The sequence below is a fragment of the Cyprinus carpio genome, chromosome A20 (genome assembly GCF_018340385.1).
Source record: "Cyprinus carpio isolate SPL01 chromosome A20, ASM1834038v1, whole genome shotgun sequence".
In the NCBI taxonomy this organism is placed as follows: Eukaryota; Metazoa; Chordata; class Actinopteri; order Cypriniformes; family Cyprinidae; genus Cyprinus; species Cyprinus carpio.
The window spans coordinates 27,537,758-27,558,141 of record NC_056591.1 but is presented as its reverse complement, the minus strand read 5'-3'; the positions used below and the strand labels follow the sequence as shown (position 1 = coordinate 27,558,141).

Genomic DNA, 20,384 nt, shown 5'->3' with positions numbered 1-20,384 from the left:
GCAAATCTAAAGAGAAAAAACCCGCTTCAGGACAAAGAGATACAGATGTAGGGAGGAGTGATTGTTTCTCCAAGAAAAGCCTATTGAGGGGTCCTGGAGCATAGTTGTACCGGCTGGTTCTAGTAGGGACATCATCCACCGTCGAGGTCAAGGTTTAATGGTCAGCCTGTTTAGCTTTGTTAGACAGTGGGTCAAGGTGACCATTGTTCTTTGAGAAGTGGGTATTTACGTCATTCTACCCCAAGTACCTTAATTATCACTTGATGGGTTAGCTATCTGGGGTTTGAGTTCCTCTAGCGATATCATTACCGAGGGTTATATTGTGGTAGACATGGTGAATTCCCACAGGCTCTGATGGGTTTCAATCTGAGATTAATTTCAAGTACTGCATTGGTCTGTGTCCGGATCCATTTTGGTCCTGAACAAACGCCAGTGCAGTGATTGTGGACCATTGCCCGTTTTTTTCCAAAGTTAGTTGACATTGGTACTGGGACTCTTTAGGCCCAAGCCATCTAATGTTATGAGGATACAGTCTCAGTGGAAAACAGATGGGTTGGTCCCTTCCAGTAAAATTGCTACTCCTGAAGAGAAGCCTGTGACGTGGGTGAGGTGAAGTGGGCAGGTGATAGTCCTCTTACACTCCCTCCTCAGACTGAGACATGTGTGGTGGGTCACATGTGCTGTCAGTCTCCTCTGGAGAAAAAGATATTTACCTTGTAGAGGGTCCTGAAGATGAATGTTCTTCCTGCTGGAGTGTTAGTTCCTCCGGTGGTGGTTCCCTTTCAGCCATGGAGGCAAACCACACTCAGAGTCTTGGTACGCAATTGACACTTTTAAGGAAAATGTTTTAACCAAACGGGACGGTTGTTAGCCAGAGTTTATGTACAGACACTGTGAGAGACGCACGGGAGGTATCATAGAAACCATCACAATACTTTGATCCAGAATTGTTTTGATTTTGGTGACTCACCTGTGCCTCAGACATGGAAAGATCGACTCAAACAGAAACTTATTCAGAAAAGAGTGAATGGGTTGTCCCTATCGATGATATTGATGTGGGGTTAGCGCCAAGGAGTTAAAACACCATATTCGGTCTGAGGGATGGACACCCCTTTCCGTGAGCGGTCCCGGCGTATCGCCCCTGCGGGATGTTGAAAGACGTTCGTCGGCACTTAAAACATTTGATGGACCGCCGTGAATTATTAAAGAGTCGCGGAGCCCATTATGCATCCCCCATCGTTCATTCGCTCGGAAGAAGAATGGCGATGTGAGAATGTGTGGGACCTACCTCACTTTAAATAGTCGCACCATACCCGACCAGTATACCACCCCCAGATAGATGACGCGTTGGAATGCCCTAGCTGGTAGCCAATGGTTTTCTGTCCTGACCTCGGCGGAGCGGCTAATTTTTTTTTTTTTTTTTTTTTTTTATCAGATAGAGATGGCCGAGGAGGATAAAGAGAAACCAGCATTCATCTGCCCTTTGGGGTTTTTTTTCCAATTTGAACGCATTAGCCCAAGGATAACTGGAGCCCCACGCCACATTCCAACGGCTGATGGAGAGGGCCGTTGGGGGACATTTGCACCTCCTCGAAGCCATCGTCTTATCTTTGATGATCTCATCGTCTTTGGACGAACTTGTAGAGCAACATGAAGGAGCGTCTCCTCAAAGTTCTTGATCGGTTGGAAGATTGCGGTTTAAAAGTCTCTATGACAAATGTCAATTTTGCCAGCCTGAGGTTAAATATGTTGGTCATAGGGTGTCGCGCAGAGGGTATGCGGCCGACCCTGCAAAAATCGAGGGCAGTAGCAAAATGGAAGGCAGCCATATGGACCTGAAATCGACTGCGGTCCTTTTTTGGGCTTTTTTGCGGTTATTACCGCCGGTTCATAAAGGGTTACTCCTCCATAGTACGACCGCTCACTGACTTTGACGAAAGGTTTGCAACCTGCCGGTAGGGGGAGGAAAGAACGCGATACGAAAGCCTAAGACGGAAGTGGTGCTCAGGCGCGGCGAACTTGAGTCAAAGAGTTCAGAACCCTTTGGAAGAGTCGCCAATGGACTCCCCGAATGTACGGAGTGCGTTTAGGGAAAATTATTTGCAGATTGACCGCATGCCCCAGTTTTTGGCCTTTGCGGATCCCGTCCAGGTCAATAATCTTGCCTGTAGATGCGAGTGTATTACTGTGCCTTGGGGCGGTTTCTTAATCAAGAAACCCCCGGACTGGTTTGCGCCCAGGTCGCGTACGGCCAGATCGTAAGTTGAGTGAAACAGAAAAACAGCGCTACAACCATCCATCAGCTTGAATTCCTTGCCCTTAAATGGGCGGTGGTCTGATACGTTTTCAATTTTTTTTGAATATTTTGTATGGGGCAAGTTTACTTGTCCGTTAACCGACAACACTTCTCGCACTTACGTACTGAAGCAGTGCGGAAATGAACGCCACCGAGATCACCGATGGTTGGCCGCTATTGCCAACTATGAGTTTACCATTCAGTATAAAAGCCCACAGGTCGCCATAATACTGATGCTGATTTATTGTCCCGCAAATCCGCTACGATGACACAGCTCCCCTTACGGGGCTGAGATCTCGCCATTCTGGAGTCAAAGCTGTATGCAAACTCGCTCAAGCTTAAATATGTCCCTTCCAGTACTTCTCGCAGGTTTTGTCGATCATTTAGGGAATTCATCCTGGATGATATCACTTTGCCCATTCATTTGTCCTGTACATTTAGGTGGGGAGTCCCTTGGAACTCTTATCCTCAGATGACTTAAAGGGGGAAGGGCTCAAGGGTACCCCCACTCCAAACCGACTCTGTAATTGGGGTTGGGAATAGTGGCAACTCGACACCGGTACAGGTAAATGTCTACCTATCTGGGAAAGGAGAATCAACCCCACCTTGTTATCATACTTGCAGCGACAGAGGACAAAAAATTACGCCTTTTGGATGAATTTTTGTAGCGCGTAACGCAGGACAAGCTAAATGTTTGAGGACACGTAGACAGTTAGTCTTTCCTCTGAAGTGTAGTCGCCTCTTCCTGAAAGTTCTAAGGTCTCTTAATGAGGAGCTCCTGCCATTTACGGTATTGACAAGAACCAAGGAATATTGATTAAGGACATGTTTTTTACTGGGCCAAAACATGGATAGTGACATCGAGCTCCTATGTGAAAAACTGTGGTAGATTGCATTGCTCGTAAGACTATCCCACAGAAGGCTGCCCCGTTGAATCAGACTAACCAGTTAGGAAGCCCCCTTTGAGATTTTAGTATGTATAGACTTTTTGTCCCTAGAAGCTTACAGCAAGGGATGTGCACATGTGTTGGTAAAATTTTTTGTTTTTTTAAACCGATCATTCTACCCGTTACGCTCAGGCGTATCCCCATTGAGGATCCAAAAAGCGGACAACGGTGGCAAAGGTCCTGTTCTTGAGGAAATTTTTCGTCCACCTCTGGTCTACCCTGCACAGTACACTCGACCAGGGGCGAGATTTTCGCAGTGCCGACTGATCCAAGAGTTTCTGCTCCGAATAATAGGCCATGCCGAAAAGCCAGACCACGCCCTATCCATCTCAGGGTGACCCCACAGCCGGAAAGCTTTTAACAGGGACGCCTGTTTGTCCATGCGGTGAACTCTGGAGTCAAGCAAAGAGTGACAAAAGGTGGAGTCCAAATATGTTAGCTCACTGGTACAACGAGCTAAAAATTGCACTTATTCAATGAGGCAACGGGTTCTCGCTCCCTAATTTTTTTGTGTTGTTTGGGCGAGAGGCTAGATTGCCCATTGAGGTTTTGTTTTTTGGACTGTTTTCCCCTAGGGGAATGAAAATACATCTACGCCACACACACGTATGTTCAAAAGTTGAAGGCTGATCCTGCAGGACGGCCTACGAAACTTGCCTTCTCCCGCTGCAAGTCATTGAGAAACCCGTCAGAAAAAAAACAAAACTTTTACTATGATCGTAGGAGTCCCGTTCACCAGGTTTTAGTTAAAGGGGAAAGAGTGTTGTTTAGAAACTTGGGACTCCAATGGAAACCGACCAACTTCCAGGATAAAGTGGTGTTCAGTACCGCACATTGTGGGGTGAACAATTTGCCTAATTTGCCGTATATCGTGGTGAAACCCGAAAATGGTTTTTGGGCGTCGATGAGAACGTTGCACATAGCTCATTTTCTCCCAATCGGAGAGTTTGTTCGGTTTTGGTAACTTTCATTGCAGAAAGAGAGAAGTCTTCTCATAAAACTCGGTGACAAAGGGTGTGGAACTGAGGCAAGCGAGAGCCCAATCCAACAAAAGACCCATCATAGACAGAGGGGCTAGTTTACCCCCCTCACGTATCTGTATGGATTTTGTCCACGCAGCTATATCTAGTCCTTGTAGGATGAAATGTAGTATGGTGAGTTCAGAAATGTTGCCAAGGGATACGGATTCCTTCAGAAAAGAGCTCTTACTGGTGTATGCTTGGGTGTGACACGTTATTCTGTGAACATGCGTGATAGACAAGCCCTAGGTTTAGGTTGGCGGATGACCTATTTGTCGTGTCAGTGAGACCGATGAGTGTATGTAGAATAACCACCTTGTGTGTAATACCTGAATGAAATGTGAAGGGTAAACCCGATGCGGAGATAGGTCTGGCATCTGGCGTAGTGAAGCCAGTGGAGTCAGAGTCTGAAGGGAGCGGGAGACGCTCCGTGTTTCATATTAACTCTGGTTAAGCTGAAGAAGAAATAGGCCTACATAATAGAGACTCAGACGCAGGGGCTGGAAATACCCCGTGTCCTTCGGCTCAGTGCTATGTAATTTGCTGACGTCAGTGGAAGTACCTGTACAAACCCCGGCCTATTCATCATTAGTACATCGTCTGGCGGCTTGTCAATTCGTATATAATTTACGAAACTCAGATGATGTTAATTTATCATTTGACACAAGCGTTGTCAATGGGTACCTGCCCCCTCTCTGATATAAATGATCATTACGTTTTAAGACTGGTCCCTTATGGCGGCATGAAGACCATCTGAAGGGCGACGGCGAGTGTAACCCTGATGGTTATTTTTCATTGTCTGTATTTACTCGAGAGCTGCAAATTTTATGAAATAATGTTTCTATTTAATTTTAGTTTTCATTTTGAAATATGTTTGTTTAATATGTATTGGTTACTTTTCCTTATTAAGCGCTTTGGTGGAGCGGAGAGTAGTACATGCGGGGAAAAAACGTGCTAGCAAACCAACCACCCGTTGGGGGGGTTGGTTAAGTGGGGTGAGGTAACATCCGGGACAGATTAAGGAGAACTGACCCCCAAGCTTTCGCTGAGCGCGAAATCCTATTTTGTTCCGAGAAGAAAGGAGAACGGAAGGAACAATTGGTGTCGAAAATGACACTGCGCAAAGACGAGAGGAGGAAAGGAGAGGGAGAAAGACGCGAGTTTAATGGATATCTTTGATTGTTTAAAACGAGAAAGCGGTCCTGTAATCAGAAGAGTACTGCTCTGATTCTTTCTTCACCTAAGGAGTGCGGCTTTCGTTCTGACCTGTGCGACCTGTTTCATGTAAGTTTTGCTAGTTGCATGTTTGGCTCGGCCAGGTGGAACGCATGCTGTGCATGTTGGGCATGACTATTTCTAGACGTGAAACTGTTCGTTGTCCACTGCCCTTAAAATCTGAGCGGCAGTTTCTTCAGAAATAAATCGCAGACTTTTTGGTTCCGCGGAGGAAAATGTTGTGTGGATCATTCGGCCCGTAACTTCATGATACTAACCTTCGATTTGCGGAACACCTCCACCGACACCTGTTTAAACGTTGTCATGGAGACCATTTCGACACCGGTACTCATGAAAATTCTCAATGTGATGAAAAGCCAGAACGTGTTTCAACGCACACTCGCAAACCAGATTGCGAGGTACACTCTAAACAAAGTTCTGTTTTATTTTTTTGCCATATCTGGTACCGTGAAGGGTCCAGTTTCAGTTTATCGACCACTACGGGCACTCAAGCTCAGTATGCAGGCCTGCAACTGGTGGTATGTTGTGTAAAACATTTGATGTTTTGGCAGTACTTGATCTTGTGACAGTTTTTCTTCCTTTTCCATTGTGAGTGTATTTTGGAATGTGATTCAAAGCTAAAAAAAGGTGTATTAGGTCTTTACACAAGTTTATCCAGCGTGCTAAGTTAGTTGAGTAGTAGGCTATAACCGTTAGGTCATTACATTCATATTCAAGCAACGGTAAAATTGATACTACTGGTTGTGATACTGAAAAAAAGGTGTTCTTTAGTTACGGTTGTAAAATCAAAAAGGGCCAATCACATGAGAGGGTTGTTTGATATATAGTTTATTTGTTTTTTGTTTTTCAGTTACATTGCTCAAATTCAAATGCTTGATTTATTTCATTTCATTTTACATACAAAGTTTCAATTTCATTGACATTCTCAATACAACATTTATTGCCGTTTTAACTGTTTATTTGTTGAGTGTGTGAGGTTATTTGACTCCGCTTCTAAAGAGATAATTTATAAACAATTCCCCTTGCCCCCACTATTAACATTAATTAGACCTGCTTGCACATAAAGATGATTCCGTCGGAGGTTAATTTGTAATCTTAGAAAGACAGGGTTAAAATGATCAGTTAGAAGTAAACGTTATTCAGCGTCCTTTATCAAAAAACTCCTAGCCTAGTGGCATTAGGTTTGGTGATAGGGGTGACCATAAAGGATAGACCTCACTTCTGTGACCAGACCTGTTCACTACTCAAATCTCATAAAGAGCGACATACATAAGGTTTGGCCCAGATTTCCGGTTCTACTCTCCCGTCATGCTCCCTTGTACTATCCCTCGTTCTGACCAAGGTTTCCATTTACACAGTTCCTGCGCGCGTCCCTGCGGTTGAATGATTTTAATACAACACAGCACATCAAAGACTCTAAAAATATTAATCACCTCTCAAACAAATAAATTTCATAAAAAAAGCTATGATTAAATAATTTATAATAAAACAACACAGCACATCAAAGACTCTCCATCCATGTTCTTACCTTTCTTTCTAAGGTGAAAAAAGGCTGCCTCATGAAGCAGAGAGCACACATTTATAGCAGAAGAGTTTCATAAAAACCTCCCTCCTGTCAAATCACACCGCATCTGAGTTTCCAAGGAAACCTAGTGTTCTCATCAGACTACACCGTCAGTGTCAAACCACAGGCCAAAAGTGCGCCAAACCTTGGACCCCCACCTATTATTTAATTGAAACCCCAAGATAATTTTCATGAATCGGTTCATGTTGTCAGTGTGTGCCATGATGAACTGCTAAATCAATATCAGACTGAAAACTTATGCAGCCACTAAAAACACTCCAAATCTTATCACCTCAAAATCACTGATGGTGCCACTGAAACCATTCTGAGTCTGAGGACTTGGGCAGCTCTGAGTAATACGTCATATGGTGTCATCTCAAAATTATAGTTAATTAACATTACAATGCCCATTGTGTGAATGCAGTCATAGCACCTAAATGAATCTGCAGCTCAATCAATTAGAATTCAGCTCACATGGAAGCTCTCAGAACAATTGCCAGTTTACAGATTATGGAATCCTGTAATTATGGCTAATTAACGAATTTTTAATGCACCTTGGGCCCAACAATAAAGTTGACCCTATTCTTCTCTAAGTTGAACGATCACTCACTTATTATGTCTTCAGGAGAGGTGGATGAAATTACGCGTTGTAAATCCAAAACACTCAGACTCTTATCACTGTGTTGCATTTATGCCAACATTCGCGCGAAATGTGCACATAGCCAGCTAAAAGTTATATTTACAAAATACAAAATCTAGTTAAATCAAACTAGATAGATCTGGTTATATAAAAAAAAAAAAAAAAAAACGATACATCAGTCTTGAAGGGGTGCATTTTTCCCTCAACTATGGTCACAAGTTTAAGTTGACAAGTTAGGCCTGGTGGTTTCCCTAGTTTCAACAAACATTTGCGAACAACAATCACTAACTTAATCTATGTTCAACTAGGGACTTTTTTTGCTGCATGTCACCAGTGACTGGCAGTCAGGGTCGCTGGTGGGGTGTTCCCACTACTGGTTGTCTAATAATATTTTGCCCTAATGACAATGAACGGAATGTTACTCTGTGTTGTACAACAAATCAGTTTCCTTGCCACTACAAACAACATTTTGGAGTAGGAAAAAGACTAAATATAAATGGGAATCAATGCATAAAATGCTTAATAAAAGAGCTGAACAAGAAAACAGTGAGTGTCTTTGCCATCACGGTTGTTATTTATCTGTGGCCAGAGCTTAAGCACCTGTCTTTCTGGGTTTAAGAAACATTCAGGCTCCGAGTCAGCACAGTATCACCGTAATGTACACAGAGACATAATGAATTTATAGAAGAAGTTGCTGACTGCTGAAATTAACTTCTCCATCTTGCCTCAACTCTCCACTACTAGAATGTGATGAAAGCATCACGTGCACTCCACTGACTTCATTCCTATTGGTTGTCACCCCAAAATTCGTGCTCGTCATTTGAATAAAGTTCAAGATATCTCAACTTTGTTGCTTCACTGGGCATGCCCATCTTGTCACCAGTGGTCACTGTCGGTCCTCTCATTGCCTAAAAGCTCTCTATTGAAATGAATGGGATTGTGTCTTTCTCATTTTGGTCGCTACGTGGGGCTGTAGTGTGAAAGCAACTTCATGTGATTGGAACTACAGCTCTCGACTTGCATAGTTTCTTGCTAGTATTGTCATGGATTTATCTAACAGATCATGCTCTTGGATATAATAAGCAGCTAGCATGAAGTTCATTATTAGCCAAATCCTCATTCCCTTTTCTTTTGAATATACGTTTCCAGTCGATTTAGCTTACAACAATCACCACAGAATGAGAATATGTTATAATATAATAGTTGTAGTGTACTGTAACAACCAATAAGCAATATTTTTAAGACTTCACATGTGCATAAAAGGTGCCATCATACATTTGTTTAGTGCCACTTCATCAAATGTGTGTGAATATAAATGGCACTCCTTTCATGGAATGACATGGGCATTTTTCATGCAAATCAAATAAACACCCATAAAAATTAATGTTAACAAGCTTAAGTAAAACTGTTTAAAGTGAAAATAATCTTTGCAAAAGTGACATAATTAGTTTTAGATAGTGGTAGTTTTGTACAGTGTTTTGTATATTATTCTGAAAAATTGTTTTTACCTTATCCTGAAATATGTACTTGGCACTTCAGCCATGTTGCCTTTGTTGTTATAAAAAAAAATTATATAAAATGAAAGGGTCCATTAAAAAAAAATCTATTGTGATGGTAAGTGATCTTCTAGCCACAGAATATGCACACACAGTTAAACTTTATTAGAAATTTAATTAAATTAGGGATCAATGAGGGGGCAAAGATCAACACTGGTGGGACTCAGAAGAGCCTTGAATGCCAAGACATACAGCACTCATATATGCAAGACAAGACTTATTTCAGTTTTTAAGAAAGAATAGTTTTGCACTTCGAGTATGAAGAGTATTAAGTTTCATTTATGAAATCACAAACAAAATAGAATAATAAGAAAGATAAAATTAAATTGTATATCTGAAAATGAAACATTGAAAAAGAAATGCATTTGCAATATGATATGTTTTCCTAATTACAACAAGTATTGTCCTTGAAGAATTACTCGAATACTCTTTTGGATAGAATGACTCTGAAAGCATGTCTAAACCAGCTGTAAAAGAAAGCGTACACTATGGGATTCATTGTGGAATTATAATATCCGACCCACAGGAACAAGTCAAACAGCAGAGGTGGTACAGAGTAACCGATGAAGGGATCGATAAGATTACAAATGAAAAAGGGTATCCAGAAAGTCAAAAGAAATACCCCCATGATGATGGCTAATGTTTTAGTGGCTTTTCCCTCTTTTTTTTTTCAGAATTCACCGCTCTGGATGGCCTGAACCTGCCGTTGAGCTGCATGTAAGTCTTGAGGTACACACAGAGCATGACAAAAAAGCCAGAACATCAAAAACAGATCAGTGAGAACATAGTAGCTCCAGCTTTACTCTGAAAGACAAAGCAGCCTCCTTCACAGTCAATGTTGTCATAATAAAAATCCTCAATGCCAAGAATATTAAGCTCCATGAAGATCATGCCAAACCCCAGAGCAGCTGAAACAGTCCACGCAGATAATAATCATAACTAGTGTGGCAAGTGATGTCATTTTACTTGTGATATTGAAGGGGTGTGACAATGGCATAATATCTGTCTAAAGAAATGATTACATAGATTTAATATTGACGCAGTGCACAATGTCACATCAAGACTGCTGTGTATTTACAGAACAAATCTCCCAGATACCAGCACGTCTCGATGGAGCGCAGCATGCTGGGAGGCATCACAACTCCTCCTACAAGCAGATCGGCCACGGCCAGAGACAGGATGAGGTAGTTAGTTGCTGTGTGAAGCTGCTTGAAATGAATGACTGTTATGATCACCAACAGGTTTCCTATGATTGTGACAATTGAAGAGACACTGAAAAGGATGTAGAGCAATATTCGAGTTACCAAAGGATAGACAAACTTCTGACAAGACCTGTTACTAAACTCATAACAGAGAAAAGGCTTTTCCCAGATTGCTATTTGGCTGATGTTGACCGCGGGCATCCATTTACACAATTCAGATTCACTGTTCTGTAAAAAAGAAAAAATATTAGCTGGCTGACACTTGCAAATAAGCTTTATTGTTATGTATAAATAATATTACTCTAGTCATTAATCATAATGACAGTATAGGTTCTTAACTAATTTCTAGCTATCATTCTTACAAATAAGAGAAATTAACAATAAAATTATTTTAGACATTATTATTACCAAAGTAAAAATAAAGATAAATTAGAAACTATACATAATTAGAAACCTAAATATTTCAACACATTTTTTTATTTTAATTTGCCAAAGTTTCAGTAGCATATAACCATCCAAGGCCTTACCTCTTTCTTTTCAAGTGGCAAAGGCACACTCTTGATCAGAGAGCCTAGATTTATAGTCATGCAGAGTCCCAATAGTCTTCCTCTTTTGAGTCCTGACACCAATTGGATGGCCTTTCTCCACCATGATTAGCAGTGGTAAATAAGTCAGAATGCATGGAAATAGCATTAGACATCCCCTTGCACACACTGCTCCAGGTTATATTTAAGAAAAATATGTTATGTTTATATATTAAATACATTTATATATATATATCAATTTATGAATATATGGGAGAGGGAGAGAGTGATTGGAGAAACAAACCCTTTTCGAAGCTTTGAATCAACCGCTGAACCAACTGCTTCGCAAAATGATTCACGTTTTCAATAGATCCAAACTCCTTACGGTGGTGATTCAGGCCAAACATGCATAAAAAACAGCCCGTTTTACAAACCCATTTGTAATGTTTTTTATTGGGGAAGTATATCTATCAAATGCAATTAACTAATAACCTAATGCCCATTAAAATAATAAGTGTATCAATTTTCACAGGGCTTGTTTTATTTGTTGAAAGTGAAGTGAGGCCAAGTATGGTGACCCGTATTCCAGAATTTGTGCTCTGCTTTTAACCCACCCAAGTGCACACACCAACCCATCGTGAACACACACCCAGAGAAGTTGGCAGCCATATTGCTGTGGCACCTTTGTGTTGGGGCAGTTGGGGGTCTGGTGCCTGTCCTCAAGGGTTCACCTCAATTGTAGTATTGAGGGGGAAGAGAGTGCTGTAATTTACTTTCCCCACCGACAATTCCTGCTGGACCTGAGACTCGAACCACACAACCTTCGGGGTTACGAATCCACTCTCTAACTATTAGACCATGACTGCCAAATATAGTTCAGCTAAAAAAGCCAATAAAGAGACTATTAATTATTAGTATGCCTTTTAATTAAACAAATGTCTTATTATAAATTATAGAAATTTATAAAACAGATCTGAGATCAAGTAAAAACTATAGACACCTGTTTAATGCTGCATGATTCATGGGTTTGCAGAGATTGTCATTGAAAATCATTGAAATTTCAAGACATTTCCCAAACCTATGATGTAATGGATGATTTAATGAAATCATATATGACTTCAGCAGTTTGATACGCACTCCAAAGCACTAATTCAAAAAAAAACCCGATTTGCTTTTTCATTTGCGCTGAATCCACTGAATCCACTATCGATTCAAACACAAACTGATAAACTGGCAATTTAGATTTTTCATAGCTGATTATGCTGGTGGGAAAAGAACCGATTCAAAAGAGTCATTCAGTCCCCAAATCAAACACTGTTGTTATGAACCATCCGATAGAAAATACTGTAAAGCTACACGCAGAAATGTTTTCAAGAAAAAAAAAGAGTTTCAACCACACTACCACTACCCCGCTACTTATTCAATAATAAGGTCCCCTACTAACAAGCTACATGATTTTAATAATAGCAAAGATGCTGAGAAGGTTAGAGCTTAGTAGTTAAATTTAATAACTTACTGTAGCTAATGTTAGTGACACTATAACTATCAATGACAACAGTGGTGGTCGCTAGAAATTCTGGGCCCCTTGCACTGATTTTTTCTATGGGACTCCCTCAAAAAGAGTTTGGGCCCCAAGGATAACATCGTTCTGGGCCCCTCTCAAATTCTAGACTAGTAGTTTACTGAGACTATACTTCAAAGTGTACAAAGTATTTAATTAGTAAACTATCAGTATACCTATAAGTTCACTTTTAGTATAATTGCAGTACAAACTACAAGCATAGAGGTAAACTATTGTGTCCCAAAGTTTGCTACTGTATACTTAAAGTATACTTAAATGTATACTTTTATATACTAGAAAGTGGGCTAATTTAGTCCCAAGGAGTATTGAAACAGTACATTTACAGGTATACTACTAGAACACTGAGATTTGTATACTTGCTACATAAAGTATACTTAAAAATACTTGAACTTTCCTTAAGTATACTTAATAAAATGAACTGAAGTATACTATTTTTTGGTAAGGGTCAGTATAAATAATGCATGTGTGATCTGGTTATTTGGCATCATTTTTAACTGTGCCGAGATGACAATTATAGTTTACATAGACACATAACGACTTCGGATAAGTATGTAACCCTTGATCCCTGATGGAGAAGTTATACCGTGACAACATTAGGGGTCATACTTGGGAGCCCCTAATGTTGTCATGACATAACTCGTAGTGACCGACAGATAGTCTAGTCAAGTCAACTTTATTCGTAATATCGCTTTATACAATACTGGTTGTCAAAAAAGGGGAAGGGAAAACATGTATATTTATTTTTATTTACAAGAGAGTCATTCCTAATCAAGTCTTTCCATCAAGTCAATTTGGGAAGATTAACCTGAAATATTTAGCCAAAAGAATGATTTCAGAGCTTTTCTAAACCATCTATAAAAGAATGCATACACAAAAGGGTTACACAGAGAATTCAAATATCCAGGTCCACAAAAAACATAAAATACGGTCCGGTAGTATTGTGTATTCAAGAAACGGATCTACTAGATTACAGAAGAAAAAGGTGTGAGATGCTCACAGTAAAAACCCCCATGATGATAGCCAGCATTTTTGTGGCCTTCCCCTCGGTTTTGTTTATAGATACAGTTTTTCTTGCCCAAGTGTGCTGAATGCTGTGTAGATTTTGATGTGTCTTCGTGCACAAGCAGAATTTTTAAATAAATGCTGACAGCAATTATTGTGGAAGGCTGAAAGCAAGAAATGAGGAAATGGTGCTGCTGCGGTTTTGAAAGATGATACAAACATTATCGGAATAAAACTCCTCACCACCTAAAATGTTGAGCTGTAGGAAACACCATAGAAAATCCAACAAAGGCAGCCAGAACCCAGCATAGGGAAATCATAATGATTGAAATAAGAGGTGTGGTTTTATTCTGGTACTGAAGAGGGTGACATACGGCATAATAGAGATCGATTGAGATGAAAAATATGTGCAAAAGAGATGTGGTGCATAACATAATATCGACACTGCTGTGTATTTTACAGAACATGTCTCCCAAGTACCAGCAAGTTTCAACAGAGTGCAGCATGCTGGGAGCCATCACAAAACCTCCGATGAGCAGGTCGGCCATGGCCAGAGACAGGATGAGGTAGTTTGTTGGTGGGGTGCAGCTGCTTGAAATGAATGATGGCAACGATGACCAGCACAGTTTCCACATACTGTGGTAAGCGCTATGGCACTGGAGAACAAATAAAGCAATATTTGAATCTCTGACCGGGTAGACTAATCTCTCACAGGAGTTGTTGGACGACTCAAAACAGAGAACAGGTTCCCCGTCAGCCCTAGTCCAGGATGAATTGTTTTGAAAACAAACAAACAAACACAGACATCTATGTATAAGCAAATAATGCACTGCTTTTCTTTATCATATCAGCAACATATATATCATATCATAACAGCAATGTGACCTTTTTACCACTTATAGTTAGATTTCATAGCCATAAAAACACATCAAAACATTATAAGCCCTGCAGCTTGAACATGAATTATACCATTAGACATTCTTGATAGACTTGTCTATGCAAGAGCGAACATGCAGAAAGCACTTATTTTTATCCTTACCCCTCCTGCGTTTCATCACTACTGTCACTACAATCGATCATCTATCAACAGAAAGCTTTTCCTATGAGATTTTCCTCTATATTGACCCTGAATTACATAAATCAATGAATGCAATCTGTTAAACTTAATCTTTTTCTTAATTTTTCCTGGATATTAAAACAGAGTTCAGCTGCTTGGATTGAATTCAGCATGCAATCATTATTTAAATTTTCTTCATTTTAAAAGTATTTTATTTGCATTTGTATTGTTTTGCCTTTTTCCCAGCCCAAGGCTTTAAATTACAAAATAATTTATTATATATAAATTATATAATAATAATAATTGTATCATTTATTTTGTGAAAATGTTTCATTTTTCATACATTACAGTTGTCCCACAGTTGTGATGTCATTTCCATCATCACCAAGAATTTTGCCCCAATAAAATCCAGGTCACTTGGGAGGGGTTATATTTCTGTGTATTCAGGATATGAAATTGGCCTTCGTAAAACAAGAAGTCAGACATTTTTTACTGAAAGTTTGAGATATAGTGGAGAGGTTAACATTGTCAAGGTGCCCAATGGCATGATGGGATCCTTATTTTTTCATGCTTTTATAGTGTTGATGAAGACAATGCAAAACTCACCATGTTAATGATACTTGATGCATGAAATATTAAAGCTAGATTATAGATTTAATTCATAGATCATTGTTGAAATACAGGCCTTTGCATATTTCATTAGAATATGTTTAAAATCCTAATCAAATGCCTTTTTGATTCCTCCAGTGAAACTGTGATATCATACCTGTGTAATTTCTGACTCTAGAGAAATCCTGTTGTGGAAATAACTGGTGGTTAGTTTTATGTCTTCTTCATCTAAACATCTTTCCAAGCTGAGGGACTTATTAAATGTGATAAACATGTTTGCAATATGTCTTCTTGTTTATCGGCACATTCACACCTGTCCTCATTAAACACCAAAAGAATCACACTTGATTCTGACTGATCCCTCAGAGCGACTAGAGTTGCATCATTCTGATTGTGTTAATGCAATAATACAGAATAACAAAGAGTGAGGTTTAAAAAAAGTAATAAAAAACAAGGTAAATGATAATCATTAGTAAGCCTTTAAAGTGTTTATTTTGTGTAAATGTTGTGTCTTTTTGTATTTAAAAAATAAAAATGGATAAAAAGAGATTTGTGGGTAGAATTGGACATAATGGTCAGGGCAATATTTAGGCCTATAGCATATGAAGTTAATATGTTCCAGTGCTTTTGTTTATTAATACTTTACAGTGTTGAATGAACTGTAATGGATTTCTCTTACTTCAGCCACCATCTTGGATGCAGTTTTATCTTTTATCTTCTTATCGCAATGCATTGTGGGACTGTAAATTGTCTTAATAAATTTTGCATTTGTATTTTGGAGATCTACATTTAGTGCTTCAGCAAGAGCAATGAATAGTCACCCCATAATCAAGTAAATAAAATCACATCAAATGCAAGAGTGAATAGCTTTGATATCCACTATACAATTAAAAGTTAAGAGTCAGTAAGACTTTTTTAAAATTAATATTATTTATATAGCAAATATGCATTAAATCAAAATGACAGTAAAGATGTATAATGTTACAAAAGAAAACTCTATGTAAAATGTATCATGGTTTCCTCGAAAAATATTAAGCAGCACAAGTGTTTTCAACATTAATAATAATAAATCTTTCTTGAGCAGCAAATCAGCATATTAGAATAATTTCTATAGGATCATGCGACTAAAGACTGGAGTAATGATGCTGGAAATTCAGCTTTGTTTCACAGGAATAAAATATTAATTATATTAAATATATATATTAAATACATTCAAATATATTCAAGTAGAAAACTGATATTTTAAATTGTAATAATATTTTATTTCCGATCAAATAAATGCAGCCTTGGTGAGCGTAAAAGACTTTCAAAAACACACAAAAAAAATCTCACCAACCCCAAACTCTTTGACGGTAGTTTGTGTACTAGGTTGAAGAATCATTGAGCCATGGCCAAACCAGAAAACTGAAGTAATGTATATTTTAAGTGCTTGGCTGTTATTTGCTGCCTCATCATGTAGGAGGGTCAGAGAAGATGTTGAAGTGTATTTAAGGGACTCTTAACTTACTGTTAACGTACTGGTAGTCCATCTAGGTCAGAATTGTATAAGTTTTTGTTTTCTAAGACTGAGACAGGCAGCATGGATTTATCATCACAAGAATACGATTCCACTCAGTTTTGTTATCCTGCAGTGAACAAATCTTGTCTTAAAGGCACACATCATGTTTCCACTCAGACTGTGGTGTATCTCCTGTTGGTGTTAGCAATGATTGTGACCATTCTAGGAAATTTAGTGGTCATCATCTCCATTGCGCACTTCAAACAGCTCCAGACTCCCACTAACATCCTGGTGATGTCTCTGGCTCTAGCAGACCTGCTGCTTGGACTGGTGGTCATGCCTTTCAGTATGATCCGTTCTGTGGATGGCTGCTGGTACTATGGAGATGCCTTCTGTTTGCTACACTCCACTTTTGACTTGTTTCTCACATCAGTGTCTATTTTTCATCTCATTTTTATTGCTATTGATCGACATCAGGCTGTTTGTTATCCGCTTCAGTATCCTACAAGAATAACCATATCTGTTGCATGGGTCATGGTGATGATAAGTTGGAGCATGGCTGCGTTATATTCTTATGGTTTAGTGTACTCAAAAGCTAATGTGAAGGAGTGGAGGAATATATTGAATCAATATACTGTATGGGAAGTTGCACTTTGCTTTTCAATGCATTGTGGGGAGCTATAGACACATTAGTAGCTTTTCTCTTGCCTTGTTCTGTCATGGTAGGACTGTATGCAAGAATTTTTGTGATTGCAAAACAGCACGCTAGAAAACTCTGTGAGGCAAACCAGCAGGAAAACGAAAATATGTTTAAAAGCTCTCGACGATCTGAGCGCAAAGCAGCAAAAACTCTCGGTGTGGTAGTGGGTGCTTTTATTATTTGCTGGCTGCCATTTTTTATTAACTCTTTGATTGACCCTTACATCAACTTTTCCACCCCAATTGCTCTCTTTGAAGTATTTGTCTGGTTAGGCTACATTAACTCAACTATAAACCCCATCATATATGGCCTTTTCTATCCATGGTTCAGAAAAACCCTTTCTCTTATTATAACAATGAGAATATTACCAAATTCTTCTGATATCAATGTTTTTACGGTTTGATTCCATTTGTGCAGCACATTATCTTTGCAAATTACATAAATAAAAGTGTAAAATCAGGTCTTTATTCTGTGCAAAATTAAAGGGTGATCTAAAATCAGATCTCTGGCACACTTATAATGCTAACATTGCATGCTGAATGATGAATCTGAATTCTGATTTGATGACAGACATTTTTTTTAAATGTATATTTTATTTATGTATATTGTACATGTTTTCAGTGTACAAAAATGGCATGCTGAAGCTTAGGGCATATTTCTTCTGTAGGTTTTTGTACATTAACATTTATGCATTTTAGACAGATGCTTTTATCCAAAGTGACTTACAGTGTATTCAGGTTATACATTTTTTTCTACCAGTATGTGTGTTTCCTGGGAATTGAACCCATAACCTTTTGTGCTGCTAACACAATGCTCTACCAATGAGCCAGACATTGTTTCCAGCCAAAGAAGGTCTTTAAAAGCCTTCCAGGAGAACGTCATACCTTATGTGTTTTTAATTTATCACAGTAGTATTTGCTTTGAAATACATGATTCTGCTTGCTGCCATCTTTGCTCATGTGTTCAGTTTCAGAGATTTTTAAATTAGATTATAAGGCTGAAGATATACAGTGTTACCTTGATAAAGTAGAGAAAATTAAATATACTGTGTATATTGTTGTTGTTGTTGTTGTTGTTGTTTTAAATGGGTGGTTTATGAATTGGGCCCAAGACATTTAATGTTCAGGGAAAAAAATAAGAGGGTTAAATTGTTTAATAATATTTACAGTATGTAACACAGGGGTGGCCAATGTCGGTCCTGGAGAGCCTTGCTCCAACCTTAATCAAACACACCTCAACCAGCTAATCAAGGTCTAGGCGTTACTAGAAAGCTACAGGCAGGTGAGTTTTTATTAAGGTTGGAGCAAAACTCTGCAGGACTGTGGCCCTCCAGGACTGACATTGGCTACCCCTGATGTAACATATAAAGCTTGTTTGCTTTTTTGCCTTTCTGTGCAGTTAACGAGAAAATGGCATGATATGTTATGATCCGTGGTGCTGCATTTTGATTCATAGGATTTATTTTTTCTTTTGATAAGACCATTAAAGAGATCCCTGCTATAATTAATTCTTCTAGTAAAAAAAGAATGGATTTTTCAGCTAAAACTGCATAGTTTTCATTTATGGACAAACCAAAAACTTTAATGTAATTTAAGCTGGTACACTCTCAGAGAGAATGTACAAGCTGTCGCTGGGTTGGTACCCTAAAAAAGCCCAAAGGTACATATCTGTATCTTATTTACCCCTAAATGGTAGTACCTTAAAGCACGTGTCAAATTCTGATCCCGGAGGGCCATTGTCCTGCAGAGAGTAGCTCCACCAAGGTCCAAAACACCTGGCTGGAAGTTTCTAGTAGTCCTGAAAACATTGATTAGCTGGTTTATCTGTGTTTAATTAGAGTTAGAACTAAACTCTGCAGGACAGTGGCCCTCCAGGAACTGAATTTGGCACCCTTTAGGTACATGCTAATACTTAAAATGCATATTAGTGCCTAAAGTGACATTTTAGTTCCATTTAAAAGGGTACCGCCCCAGTGAAAGTTTTGTACCTTTTATTGAGAGTGTATATTTTTTATATTTAATAAGTGCTTGTTGGTCATTTGCTGCTGTATGATGATATGTGAGGGTCAAAAAAAGCATGAAGTGTATTTAAGGGCCTAACTTGTCCAACTGAAACAGAATCAACTAGATTTGTGTTTTCTGAGACAAAGACAAAGGCAGGATAGATTTATCATCACAAGAATACAATCCCACTCAGTTTTGTTTTTGTTTGTATGAGCAAAAATAAAGTAATTCTGGCACACTATGCCTTATGTATGAAATTAAATACTGCCTCCCAAATGATGTAAAAACAACTTGAATTCAGATCTGATGGTACAAACATAAAAAAAAAAAAATGCAGATTTTTAATCAAATATAAAAGTGGAATGCTTGTGTGAAGCTTAAGGCTCATTTATTCAGTAGTTTTTTATACATTCAGTGTAATTTAACCTAATGTCTATAAAAGTCTTTCTGGAGATAGGAATCCCTTAGAATTCTTATAATAGGGCTGGGTTGAAATATAGATTCTTCCATTTTAATTGATTTTTATGAACCGATATTGATTCTGAAAATCCGAGAATCAATCGTAGTTTGCTGGTTTCAGTTGATGCGTGAACAAAAATGCACTAAACATTAGCTATTTGTAGCGTGCTGCCATGCAATAAACTGCTGTATGCTTTGTATGATTTGTAACTTCTGATATGAAACCAATTCCTAGCTTTCTGATTGTTTATTTTATTACAAAATTTTAATAATAAATACCGTTTTGGCACTCTTTAATGTGGCGCCACAGAACGCAGTAGTGGCCTCAGATCAAGCTAAGCGCTAGCTTAGGGAACACACGTGAACTGATCATCTCTTCACCTTTACTACTAGTAATAGCACAAGATAAACATGAATGAACATTAGAAAATATGTTGAAAGATAGAGTACAGCCTTACGGAAATGTATCATCTCTCGTGTAATCGCGCAG

General features: G+C 38.8%; 3 pseudogenes; 1 reads left to right on the top strand and 2 right to left on the bottom strand.

The window, feature by feature from the left end:
• Positions 1-9,673: 9,673 nt before the first annotated feature.
• On the bottom strand, positions 9,674-11,047 carry LOC109090563 (annotated as a pseudogene).
• A 2,319-nt stretch (positions 11,048-13,366) lies between these two features.
• On the bottom strand, positions 13,367-15,967 carry LOC122134184 (annotated as a pseudogene).
• A 764-nt stretch (positions 15,968-16,731) lies between these two features.
• Positions 16,732-17,835, top strand: LOC109090579 (annotated as a pseudogene).
• Positions 17,836-20,384: the final 2,549 nt, after the last annotated feature.